Source organism: Rattus norvegicus, chromosome 10 (genome assembly GCF_021556685.1).
Source record: "Rattus norvegicus strain SHRSP/BbbUtx chromosome 10, alternate assembly SHRSP_T2T, whole genome shotgun sequence".
Classification (NCBI taxonomy): domain Eukaryota; kingdom Metazoa; phylum Chordata; class Mammalia; order Rodentia; family Muridae; genus Rattus; species Rattus norvegicus.
Window position 1 is genome coordinate 6,377,481 of NC_141543.1, and position 14,396 is coordinate 6,391,876.

The window sequence follows — 14,396 nt, forward strand, 5'->3', positions numbered from 1 at the left end:
GCATTTGACAAAATTCAACACCCCTTCATGATAAAAGTCCTGGAAAGAATAGGAATTCAAGGCCCATACCTAAACATAGTAAAAGCCATATACAGCAAACCAATTGCTAACATTAAACTAAATGGAGAGAAACTTGAAGCAATCACACTAAAATCAGGGACTAGACAAGGCTGCCCACTCTCTCCCTACTTATTCAATATAGTTCTTGAAGTTCTAGCCAGAGCAATCAGACAACAAAAGGAGGTCAAGGGGATACAGATCGGAAAAGAAGAAGTCAAAATATCACTATTTGCAGATGATATGATAGTTTATTTAAGTGATCCCAAAAGTTCCACCAGAGAACTACTAAAGCTGATAAACAACTACAGCAAAGTGGCTGGGTATAAAATTAACTCAAAGAAATCAGTAGCCTTCCTCTACACAAAAGAGAAACAGGTCGAGAAAGAAATTAGGGAAACAACACCCTTCATAATAGACCCAAATAATATAAAGTACCTCGGTGTGACTTTAACCAAGCAAGTAAAAGATCTGTACAATAAGAACTTCAAGACACTGAAGAAAGAAATTGAAGAAGACCTCAGAAGATGGAAAGATCTCCCATGCTCATGGATTGGCAGGATTAATATAGTAAAAATGGCCATTTTACCAAAAGCGATCTACAGATTCGATGCAATCCCCATCAAAATACCAATCCATTTCTTCAAAGAGTTAGACAGAACAATTTGCAAATTCATCTGGAAGAACAAAAAACCCAGTATAGCTAAAACTATCCTCAACAATAAAAGGACTTCAGGGGGAATCACTATCCCTGAACTCAATCAGTATTACAGAGCAATGGTGATAAAAACTGCATGATATTGGTACTGAGACAGACAGATAGACCAATGGAATAGAATTGAAGACCCAGAAATGAACCCAAACACCTATGGGCACTTAATATTTGACAAAGGAGCCAAAACCATCCCATTGGAAAAAGATAGCATTTTCAGCAAATGGTGCGGGTTCAACTGGAGGTCAACATGTAGAAGAATGCAGATCGATCCATGCTTATCACCCTGTACAAAGCTTAAGAACAAGTGGATCAAGGACCTCCACATCAAACCAGACACACTCAAACTAATAGAAGAAAAACTAGGGAAGCATCTGGAACACATGGGCACTGGAAAAAATTTCCTGAACAAAACACCAATGGCTTATGCTCTAAGATCAAAAATCAACAAATGGGATCTCATAAAACTGCAAAGCTTCTGTAAGGCAAAGGACACTGTGGTTAGGACAAAACGGCAACCAACAGATTGGGAAAAGATCTTTACCAATCCTACAACAGATAGAGGCCTTATATCCAAAATATACAAAGAACTCAAGAAGTTAGACCACAGGGAGACAAATAACCCTATTAAAAAATGGGGTTCAGAGTTAAACAAACAATTCACAGCTGAGGAATGCTGAATGGCTGAGAAACACCTAAAGAAATGTTCAACATCATTAGTCATAAGGGAAATGCAAATCAAAACAACCCTGAGATTTCACCTCACACCAGATAGAATGGCTAAGTTCAAAAACTCAGGTGACCGCAGATGCTGGCGAGGATGCGGAGAAAGAGGAACACTCTTCCATTGTTGGTGGGGTTGCAGACTGGTACAACCATTCTGGAAATCAGTCTGGAGGTTCCTCAGAAAATTGGACATTGAACTGTCTGAGGATCCAGCTATACCTCTCTTGGGCATATACCCAAAAGATGCCCCAACATATAAAAAAGACACGTGCTCCACTATGTTCATCGCAGCCTTATTTATAATAGCCAGAAAATGGAAAGAACCCAGATGCCCTTCAACAGAGGAATGGATACAGAAAATGTGGTACATCTACACAATGGAATATTACTCAGCTATCAAAAACAACGAGTTTATGAAATTCGTAGGCAAATGGTTGGAACTGGAAAATATCATCCTGAGTGAGCTAACCCAATCACAGAAAGACATACATGGTATGCACTCATTGATAAGTAGCTATTAGCCCAAATGCTTGAATTACCCTAGATGCCTAGAACAAATGAAACTCAAGACGGATGATCAAAATGTGAATGCTTCACTCCTTCTTTAAAAGGGGAACAAGAATACCCTTGCAGGGAAGAGAGAGGCAAAGATTAAAACAGAGACTGAAGGAACACCCATTCAGAGCCTGCCCCACATGTGGCCCATACATATACAGCCACCCAATGAGACAAGATGCATGAAGCAAAGAAGTGCAGACCGACAGGAGCCGGATGTAGATCGCTCCTGAGAGACACAGCCAGAATACAGCAAATACAGAGGCGAATGCCAGCAGCAAACCACTGAACTGAGAATATGACCCCCGTTGAAGGAATCAGAGAAAGAACTGGAAGAGCCTGAAGGGGCTTGAGACCCCATATGTACAACAATGCCAAGCAACCAGAGCTTCCAGGGACTAAGCCAATACCCAAAGACTATACATGGACTGACCCTGGACTCTGACCTCATAGATAGCAATGAATATCCTAGTAAGAGCACCAGTGGAAGGGGAAGCCCTGGGTCCTGCTAAGACTGAACCCCCAGTGAACTAGACTGTTGGGGGGAGGGTGGCAGTGGGGGGAGGGTTGGGAGGGGAACAGCCATAGGGAAGGGGAGGGTGGAGGGGGATGTTTGCCCGGAAACCAGGAAAGGGAATAACACTCGAAATGTATATAAGAAATACTCAAGTTAATAAAAAAAGAAAAAAGAAATGTTCACCATCTTTAGTCATAAGGAAAATGCAAATCAAAACAACCCTGAGATTTGACCTCACACCAGTGAGAATGGCTAAGATCAAAAACTCAGGTGACAGCAAATGGTGGGCGAGGATGTGAAGAAAGAGGAACACTCCTCCATTGTTGGTGGGATTGCAGACTGGTACAACCATTCTGGAAATCAGTCTGGAGGTTTCTCAGAGTATTGGACATTGAACTACCTAAAGAACCAGCTATACCTCTCTTGGGCATATACCCAAAAGATGACCCAACATATAGAAAAGACACGTGCTCTACTATGTTCATAGCAGCCTTATTTATAATAGCCAGAAGCTGGAAAGAACCCAGATGCCCTTCAACAGAGGAATGGATACAGAAAATGTGGTACATCTACACAATGAAATATTACTCAGCTATCAAAAACAATGACTTTATGAAATTCGTAGGCAAATGGTTGGAACTGGAAAATATCATTCTGAGTGAGGTAACCCAATCACAGAAAAACACACATGGTATGCACTCATTGATAAGTGGCTATTAGCCCAAATGCTTGAACTACCCTAGATGCCTAGAACACATGAAACTCAAGACAGATGATCAAAATGTGAATGCTTCACTCCTTCTTTAAAAAGGAAACAAGAATACCCTTGGCAGGGAATAGAGAGGCGAAGGTTAAAACAGAGACAGAAGGAACACCCATTCAGAGTCTGCCCCACATGTGGCCCATACATAGCCACACAATTAGACAAGGTGGATGAAGCACAGAAGTGCAGGCCAACAGGAACCGGATGTAGATCTCTCCTGAGAGACACAGCCAGAATACAGCAAATAGAGGCGAATGCCAGCAGCAAACCACTGAACTGAGAATAGGACCCCCGTTGAAGGAATCAGAGAAAGAACTGGAAAGCTTGAAGGGGCTCGAGACCCCATATGAACAACAATGCCAGAGCTTCCAGGGACTAAGCCACTACCTAAAGACTATACATGGACTGACCCTGGACTCTGACCTCATAGGTAGCAATGAATAGCCTAGTGTTCCCAGTGTAAGGGGAAGCTCTGGGTCCTGCTAAGACTGAACCCCCAGTGAACGTGATTGTTGGGGGGAAGGCAGCAATGGGGGGAGGATGGGGAGCGAACACCCATAAAGAAGGGGAGTGGGAGGGGCCTGGGGGATGTTGGCCCGCAAACCTGGAAAGGGAATAACACTCAATATGTAAATAAGAAATACTCAAGTTAATAAAAAAAAAGAAAGAAACAAAGAAATTTATACCTAACAAATAAAATAAAAAAGAAGCCATTTGTAAAATATGATTTGTAAATGTATCATGATCAAATTTCACATTTCCACATATGTGAATCTCAAAAGCAAAATTCAATTTTATTTCAAAATAGATTGAAAGTAACTTACATGCTTTCTTATCACTGGTAGTAACTTGCTGATTACGTCATTCACCATATCAAAGTTTGTTGCTGTTACATACAGAGGCTATAGAATGCACAGAGAGAAAAATGCTATAAAATAACCTGAAAGCTCATGACTACAACATTAATATGATCTAATCATTATTTACAATTTATAATCTGTAATAACTCCTCTAATGTAGAACTCATTTTCTTCCCATAGGCTAAGTCTAGAAGACACTCAGTCTAACATGTTTATATTAGAATTTAGTTCTTAGGTACTGAAAAATCAAACATAACTGTAACAGGTTGTGTATGATAAAGGGTGACTAAGAAGCCATGGGTGCTAGAGCTCAGCATCCTGATTTCTCTTTCATTATGGCAGTACGTAGTCAGGGAGGACACTTAAAAAGAGAGCAGAGACATTTGCTTCCTCTCCAACTGGACTTCCATCATTACAGCCTTACTTCCATGTGCTTCATATGCACAGTTCTAGGAAAATGAGGTTGGGAAGCAGCACAATTATTTTTATAAAAATTAAAATTAGTGAGCACTCTTATCATATCAGGGTTTATAAATACTTAGATGGCATACAGATATAGAGTGTTGAATTCTTTTATGGTGGTAGATCTAGGGATCCAAAATGAATATATTAGAAACAAGACCCCATTTCTTAACACTCCCAGGAAAAAACAAGGTACTTGTACTATTAGCTCTCTACTGCCTCCAACATTTAGAATCTGCTCCAGAGACCAAGGAAGACAGCAGCAAGAATCAAATGAAATCAAAGCATAGTAATCAGACAAGAAACCACTGATGTACTGGAAATCTAATAAATAACCAGACAGTGAGTACATAAGTATATTTTTATGAAGTTAGTGTCTATATTATCAGTTATCTTTGATGAGGATTGTAAGTATCTAAGAAACAGTACCTTAAATGAGAAACACAGCACATGTGCTCTCTCCCTATCCATAACAACCATGAACCCAAACCTAAGAAAACCACTTTAGAAGCCATCTCTTTTACAAAGGTTTCATTCATTATTTTTTAATTTTTACTTTTTATTAATCAACTGCTATGCATAATCTATTACTTTGAAAATAATATGAGTGAGTGTGTCTGTGTCTGTGGTGTGTTTGCTTGTGTGCATGCCTGTGTGTGTGTATGTGTGTGTGTGTGTGTGTGTGTATGTTTGAGTGTTTCTGATGATTCATCCAAGACCCCAATGTTACATGTCAGCTTAGTAGAATTTTATGAAAAGGACAACTTACACTAACTGACTTTGTATCTTTTTATGCAGAGGCTAACAATTATGCAAAAGCATCTTAGAATATGAAAAAAACCAGCTCTGATCTTGTGGTTGGAATGTAACAAGAAAGGAACAAATTTAAGGTTTTGTTCAGAATGTAAAATTAATCACCTATGGGTGAAAATATAGATCAGGGCTCAGAAATCATACATGCCAGAAGGAAATAATCACCTGCAAGTTTCCTTCTTACACCAATATGGCACATTGAAATATGTACATATATTCATAAACCACATACTCATAGGAACACACACATACACACACACACACACACATAGAGACAGACACACACACACACATGGTAAGCATAGAGCATTTAAAGAAAAGTAAAGCTTCTGATATTTTGATGAATGTCTGAAAACATTGGTATAATTTTAAGACAACAAAGTTTTATTATAAAGAATTCTGCACATGAGATAGAGTAATAATTCACATGGGACTTTAATTCACATTATTGTAAATATTTTGTTTTCAGAGCATTAGAAACATATTAATGTCTAATTAATGGTTGCAAAGATGTATACATCTCTTTCTGATGGTGATTTTGTTTGTAAAACAGATTTCAAGACAAAGAGACTTTTTAAATAAAATATTTCTACAAATAACATTTTTAAAGCATGAAAACTAAAATAGAACTGGTAGTTTTATTATATATGCTAAAATATTTCTTGACTCATGATGAACCACAGAAATGTAAACAATTCTTAAGAGAGAAGATCAACCTTAGGATAGTTCACATGCTCCTTCTATGAGGAATAAAATGTTTTAATTGTTCAAAGACAAATTAAAAAAATGTTTAATGTAAATATATTTGCCTATATCTTCAGATAGAAATAATAACTGTAAATATTGAAATTACATATTAATAGACTAAATGTGCAACAGTGAGGTGATACTATCACTAACAAGTTATGAATTTTAAAACAGATTACTAAAATCATGGAAGCATGTAGTAAAATGCTGTCCCCCAGCCATGGCATAAGCATTGATTCATGAGGACAGTGCAGTTGTTTTCTATACAATGCTAAGACCAAAAGTCAATATTTTATACATTGGTAATTATTAAAGTCAAGAAAAGGAAAGAACATGAATATAGGGAAAGGTTTGGGGATATCTTGTGATTGTGCAGGTGATTTGGCATTTCTATACTTACATGAAATTATCGAATAAAGATAATTCTAAAATCATCTGCATCTATCTATTTTAAAATATAAGCAGTGTCTGAGAGATCTACATTCAATCTTAAGAGTAAAGAAAAAACAAAATTAGGCGGAAAAATCCTAATATAAAAATAGGATTAAAAAATCAAAAGTGAGCTCTCTGCTCCCAAACCCCGTGGGAGAGAGACCTCACCGCCTGATCAAGTGGGCACTCCTGAGGCTGCAGAGCGGAGGAGACCACCAACACTGCCCACCCCTGCCCACATCCCTGGCCCAAGAGGCAACTGTATAAGGCCTCTGGGTTCCCGTAGGGGAGGGCCCGGGAGCGGCAGGACCCCTGCGCCTGAGACACTGCCGGATCCTGAAGGAAACAGACCGGATAAACAGTTCTCTGCACCCAAATCCCGTGGGAGGGAGAGCTGAACCTTCAGAGAGGCGGACACGCCTGGGAAACCAGAAGAGACTGCACTCTGTGCACATCCAGGCGCCAGAGGAAAACACCAAACGCCATCTGGAACCCTGGTGCACGGAGGCTCCTGGAAAGAGCGGCGCAGATCTTCCCGGTTGCTGCCACAGCGGAGAGGACTTAGGCAGTACCCCATGAGCAAACTTGAGCCTTGGAACTGCAGGTAGGACCAACTTTTCCCCTGCAAGAAACCTGCCTGGTGAACTCAGGACACACAGAGGCAAAATTCCTCTAAGGCCGGACACTTCCTGTGTTTACCGGAAGTCCCACACCGGCGGATCCCGGACTGCAGCAGCTCCCTGCTCCCAAACCCCGTGGGAGAGAGACCTCACCGCCTGATCAGGTGGGCACTCCTGAGGCTGCAGAGTGGAAGAGACCACCAACTCTGCTCACCCCTGCCCACATCCCTGGCCCAAGAGGAAACTGTATAAGGCCTCTGGGTTCCCATAGGGGAGGGCCCGGGAGCGGCAGGACCCCTGCGCCTGAGACACTGCCAGAACCTGAAGGAAACAGACCGGATAAACAGTTCTCTGCAACCAAATCCCGTGGGAGGGAGAGCTGAACCTTCAGACAGGCGGACACGCCTGGGAAACCAGAAGAGACTGCACTCTGTGCACATCCAGGCGCCAGAGGAAAACACCAAACGTCATCTGAAACCCTGGTGCACGGAGGCTCCCGGAAGGAGCGGCACAGATTTTCCCGGTTGCTGCCACAGCGCAGAGGACTTAGGCAGTACCCCACGAGCAAACTTGAGCCTTGGAACCACAGGTAGGACCAACTTTTCCCCTGCAAGAAACCTGCCTGGTGAACTCAAGACACAGGCCCACAGGAACAGCTGAAGACCTGTAGAGAGGAAAAACTACACGCCCGAAAGCAGAACACTCTGTCCCCATAACTGGCTGAAAGAAAACAGGAAAACAGGTCTACAGCACTCCTGACACACAGGCTTATAGGACAGTCTAGCCACTGTCAGAAATAACAGAACAAAGTAACACTAGAGATAATCTGATGGCGAGAGGCAAGCGCAGGAACCCAAGCAACAGAAACCAAGACTACATGGCATCATCGGAGCCCAATTCTCCCACCAAAGCAAACACGGAATATCCAAACACACCAGAAAAGCAAGACCTAGTTTCAAAATCATATTTGATCATGATGCTGGAGGACTTCAAGAAAGACATAAAGAACTCCCTTAGAGAACAAGTAGAAGCCTACAGAGAGGAATCGCAAAAATCCCTGAAAGAATTCCAGGAAAACACAATCAAACAGTTGAAGGAATTAAAAATGGAAATAGAAGCAATCAAGAAAGAACACATGGAAACAACCCTGGATATAGAAAATCAAAAGAAAAAAAAAAGGAGCTGTAGATACAAGCTTCACCAACAGAATTCAAGAGATGGAAGAGAGAATATCAGGAGCAGAAGATTCCATAGAAATCATTGACTCAATTGTCAAAGATAATGTAAAGCAGAAAAAGCTACTGGTCCAAAACATACAGGAAATCCAGGACTCAATGAGAAGATCAAACCTAAGGATAATAGGTATAGAAGAGAGTGAAGACTCCCAGCTCAAAGGACCAATAAATATCTTCAACAAAATCATAGAAGAAAACTTCCCTAACCTAAAAAAAGAGATACCCATAGGCATACAAGAAGCCTACAGAACTCCAAATAGATTGGACCAGAAAAGAAACACCTCCCGTCACATAATTGTCAAAACACCAAATGCACAAAATAAAGAAAGAATATTAAAAGCAGTAAGGGAAAAAGGTCAAGTAACATATAAAGGCAGACCTATCAGAATCACACCAGACTTTTCGCCAGAAACTATGAAGGCCAGAAGATCCTGGACAGATGTCATACAGACCCTAAGAGAACACAAATGCCAGCCCAGGTTACTGTATCCTGCAAAACTCTCAATTAACATTGATGGAGAAACCAAGATATTCCATGACAAAACCAAATTTACACAATATCTTTCTACAAGTCCAGCACTACAAAGGATAATAAAGGGTAAAGCCCAACATAAGGAGGCAAGCTATACCCTAGAAGCAAGAAACTAATCATCTTGGCAACAAAACAAAGAGAATGAAAGCACACAAACATAACCTCACTTCCAAATATGAATATAACGGGAAGCAATAATCACTATTCCTTAATATCTCTCAATATCAATGGCCTCAACTCCCCAATAAAAAGACATAGATTAACAAACTGGATACGCAACGAGGACCCTGCATTCTGCTGCCTACAGGAAACACACCTCAGAGACAAAGACAGACATTACCTCAGAGTGAAAGGCTGGAAAACAATTTTCCAAGCAAATGGTCAGAAGAAGCAAGCTGGAGTAGCCATTCTAATATCAAATAAAATCAATTTTCAACTAAAAGTCATCAAAAAAGATAAGGAAGGACACTTCATATTCATCAAAGGAAAAATCCACCAAGATGAACTCTCAATCCTAAATATCTATGCCCCAAATACAAGGGCACCTACATATGTAAAAGAAACCTTACTAAAGCTCAAAACACACATTGCACCTCACACAATAATAGTGGGAGATTTCAACACCCCACTCTCATCAGTGGACAGATCATGGAAACAGAAATTAAACAGAGATGTAGACAGACTAAGAGAAGTCATGAGCCAAATGGACTTAACGGATATTTATACAACATTCTATCCTAAAGCAAAAGGATATACCTTCTTCTCAGCTCCTCATGGTACTTTCTCCAAAATTGACCATATAATTGGTCAAAAAATGGGCCTCAACAGGTACAGAAAGATAGAAATAATCCCATGCGTGCTATCGGACCACCACGGCCTAAAACTGGTCTTCAATAACAATAAGGGAAGAATGCCCACATATACGTGGAAATTGAACAATGCTCTACTCAATGATAACCTGGTCAAGGAATAAATAAAGAAAGAAATTAAAAACTTTTTAGAATTTAATGAAAATGAAGGTACAACATACCCAAACTTATGGGACACAATGAAAGCTGTGCTAAGAGGAAAACTCATAGCGCTGAGTGCCTGCAGAAAGAAACAGGAAAGAGCATATGTCAGCAGCTTGACAGCACACCTAAAAGCTCTAGAACAAAAAGAAGCAAATACACCCAGGAGGAGTAGAAGGCAGGAAATAATCAAACTCAGAGCTGAAATCAACCAAGTAGAAACAAAAAGGACCATAGAAAGAATCAACAGAACCAAAAGTTGGTTCTTTGAGAAAATCAACAAGATAGATAAACCCTTAGCCAGACTAACGAGAGGACACAGAGAGTGCGTCCAAATTAACAAAATCAGAAATGAAAAGGGAGACATAACTACAGATTCAGAGGAAATTCAAAAAATCATCAGATCTTATTATAAAAACCTATATTCAACAAAACTTGAAAATCTTCAGGAAATGGACAATTTCCTAGACAGATACCAGGTATCGAAGTTAAATCAGGAACAGATAAACCAGTTAAACAACCCCATAACTCCTAAGGAAATAGAAGCAGTCATTAAAGGTCTCCCAACCAAAAAGAGCCCAGGTCCAGACGGGTTTAGTGCAGAATTCTATCAAACCTTCATAGAAGACCTTATACCAATATTATCCAAACTATTCCACAAAATTGAAACAGATGGAGCCCTACCGAATTCCTTCTATGAAGCCACAATTACTCTTATACCTAAACCACACAAAGACCCAACAAAGAAAGAGAACTTCAGACCAATTTCCCTTATGAATATCGACGCAAAAATACTCAATAAAATTCTGGCAAACCGAATTCAAGAGCACATCAAAACAATCATCCACCATGATCAAGTAGGCTTCATCCCAGGCATGCAGGGATGGTTTAATATAAGGAAAACCATCAACGTGATCCATCATATAAACAAACTGAAAGAACAGAACCACATGATCATTTCATTAGATGCTGAGAAAGCATTTGACAAAATTCAACACCCCTTCATGATAAAAGTCCTGGAAAGAATAGGTATTCAAGGCCCATACCTAAACATAGTAAAAGCCATATACAGCAAACCAGTTGCTAACATTAAATTAAATGGAGAGAAACTTGAAGCAATCCCACTAAAATCAGGGACTAGACAAGGCTGCCCACTCTCTCCCTACTTATTCAATATAGTTCTTGAAGTTCTAGCCAGAGCAATCAGACAACAAAAGGAGATCAAGGGGATACAGATCGGAAAAGAAGAGGTCAAAATATCACTATTTGCAGACGACATGATAGTATATTTAAGTGATCCCAAAAGTTCCACCAGAGAACTACTAAAGCTGATAAACAACTTCAGCAAAGTGGCTGGGTATAAAATTAACTCAAATAAATCAGTTGCCTTCCTCTATACAAAAGAGAAACAAGCCGAGAAAGAAATTAGGGAAACGACACCCTTCATAATAGACCCAAATAATATAAAGTACCTCGGTGTGACTTTAACCAAGCAAGTAAAAGATCTGTACAATAAGAACTTCAAGACACTTAGGAAAGAAATTGAAGAAGACCTCAGAAGATGGAAAGATCTCCCATGCTCATGGATTGGCAGGATTAATATAGTAAAAATGGCCATTTTACCAAAAGCAATCTACAGATTCAACGCAATCCCCATCAAAATACCAATCCAATTCTTCAAAGAGTTAGACAGAACAATTTGCAAATTCATCTGGAATAACAAAAAACCCAGGATAGCTAAAGCTATCCTCAACAATAAGAGGACTTCAGGGGGAATCACTATCCCTGAACTCAAGCAGTATTACAGAGCAATAGTGATAAAAACTGCATGGTATTGGTACAGAGACAGACAGATAGACCAATGGAATAGAATTGAAGACCCAGAAATGAACCCACACACCTATGGTCACTTGATTTTTGACAAAGGAGCCAAAACCATCCAATGGAAAAAAGATAGCATTTTCAGCAAATGGTGCTGGTTCAACTGGAGGGCAACATGTAGAAGAATGCAGATCGATCCATGCTTATCACCCTGTACAAAGCTTAAGTCCAAGTGGATCAAGGACCTCCACATCAAACCAGACACACTCAAACTAATAGAAGAAAAACTAGGGAAGCATCTGGAACACATGGGCACTGGAAAAAATTTCCTGAACAAAACACCAATGGCTTATGCTCTAAGATCAAGAATCGACAAATGGGATCTCATAAAACTGCAAAGCTTCTGTAAGGCAAAGGACACTGTGGTTAGGACAAAACGACAACCAACAGATTGGGAAAAGATCTTTACCAATCCTATAACAGATAGAGGCCTTATATCCAAAATATACAAAGAACTCAAGAAGTTAGACCGCAGGGAAACAAATAACCCTATTAAAAAATGGGGTTCAGAGCTGAACAAAGAATTCACAGCTGAGGAATGCCGAATGGCTGAGAAACACCTAAAGAAATGTTTAACATCTTTAGTCATAAGGGAAATGCAAATCAAAACAACCCTGAGATTTCACCTCACACCAGTGAGAATGGCTAAGATCAAAAACTCAGGTGACAGCAGATGCTGGCGAGGATGTGGAGAAAGAGGAACACTCCTCCATTGTTGGTGGGATTGCAGACTGGTAAAACCATTCTGGAAATCAGTCTGGAGGTTCCTCAGAAAGTTGGACATTGAACTGCCTGAGGATCCAGCTATACCTCTCTTGGGCATATACCCAAAAGATGCCTCAACATATAAAAGAGACACGTGCTCCACTATGTTCATCGCAGCCTTATTTATAATAGCCAGAAACTGGAAAGAACCCAGATGCCCTTCAACAGAGGAATGGATACAGAAAATGTGGTACATCTACACAATGGAATATTACTCAGCTATCAAAAACAACGAGTTTATGAAATTCGTAGGCAAATGGTTGGAACTGGAAAATATCATCCTGAGTGAGCTAACCCACTCACAGAAAGACATACATGGTATGCACTCATTGATAAGTGGCTATTAGCCCAAATGCTTGAATTACCCTAGATCCCTAGAACAAAGGAAACGCAAGACGGATGATCAAAATGTGAATGTTTCACTCCTTCTTTAAATGAGGAAAAAGAATACCCTTGGCAGGGAAGGGAGAGGCAAAGATTAAAACAGAGACTGAAGGAACACCCATTCAGAGCCTGCCCCACAAGTGGCCCATACATATACAGCCACCCAATTAGACAAGATGGATGAAGCAAAGAAGTGCAGACCGACAGGAGCCGGATGTAGATCGCTCCTGAGAGACACAGCCAGAATACAGCAAATACAGAGGCGAATGCCAGCAGCAAACCACTGAACTGAGAATAGGTCCCCCGTTGAAGGAATCAGAGAAAGAACTGGAAGAGCTTGAAGGTGCTCGAGACCCCAAAAGTACAACAATGTTAAGCAACCAGAGCTTCCAGGGACTAAGCCACTACCTAAAGACTATACATGGACTGACCCTGGACTCTGTCCCCATAGGTAGCAATGAATATCCTAGTAAGAGCACCAGTGGAAGGGGAAGCCCTGGGTCCTGCTAAGACTGAACCCCCAGTGAACTAGACTATGCGGGGAGGGTGGCAATGGGGGGAGGTTTGGGAGGGGAACACCCACAAGGAAGGGGAGGGGGGAGGGTGATGTCTGTCCGGAAACCGGGAAAGGGAATAACACTTGAAATGTATATTAGAAATATTCAAGATAATAAAAAAAAAATAAAATAAAATAAAAAAAAATCAAAAGTGAAAAGGGAGGGCTGGAGAGATGGCTCAGCCGTTAAAGGCTAGGTTCACAACCAAAAGTGAAAAGGGAGAAGAAAAAAAAATAAAAAAAAAGAAAAAAAGAAAAATAGGATTAAAACATTTTCCTAATTTATTCATAGAAAAACTTTACAGGTTTATTTTAAGTGTAATGAAATACATTGATGATTCAAAGAATTTTAAAACGATAAAAGAAAAGGCTAAGTATAAACAAAAAAATCAATAAAAACTACTAAAAAATTGATATATATAAAATATATATATGAAGAATTATTTCTGAATACTGACTAGAGAATATGAAGAAAGAAAATAAGGGAAGATATCTAAGAAAGGTAGAAGAATGTTTTGATGATCTGATAATATCTCTTCAAAGACAAAAAGGATATAAACATATAACATGAATAAAAGTTATAATTATCTATTACCAATCTTCTGAACTACACGAAAGGTTTTTAATAATTATGGTAGGATAAAATATTAAAGCACTAGAGTCATGGGAGAGAATTAGTATAAATGTTCATGTTAAAGCAAATGGATCTAAGTCACAAAAGTGTACAATGCTGAGCATTTGCCACAGCTAAAGTCAAACAGCAGAGGCA

At 39.9% G+C, this 14,396-nt stretch overlaps 1 pseudogene; it reads right to left on the reverse strand.

Moving 5' to 3' along the window:
* Nucleotides 1-14,396, reverse strand: part of Ralbp1-ps5 (ralA binding protein 1, pseudogene 5) — a 45,299-nt pseudogene that overhangs the window by 28,832 nt on the left and 2,071 nt on the right.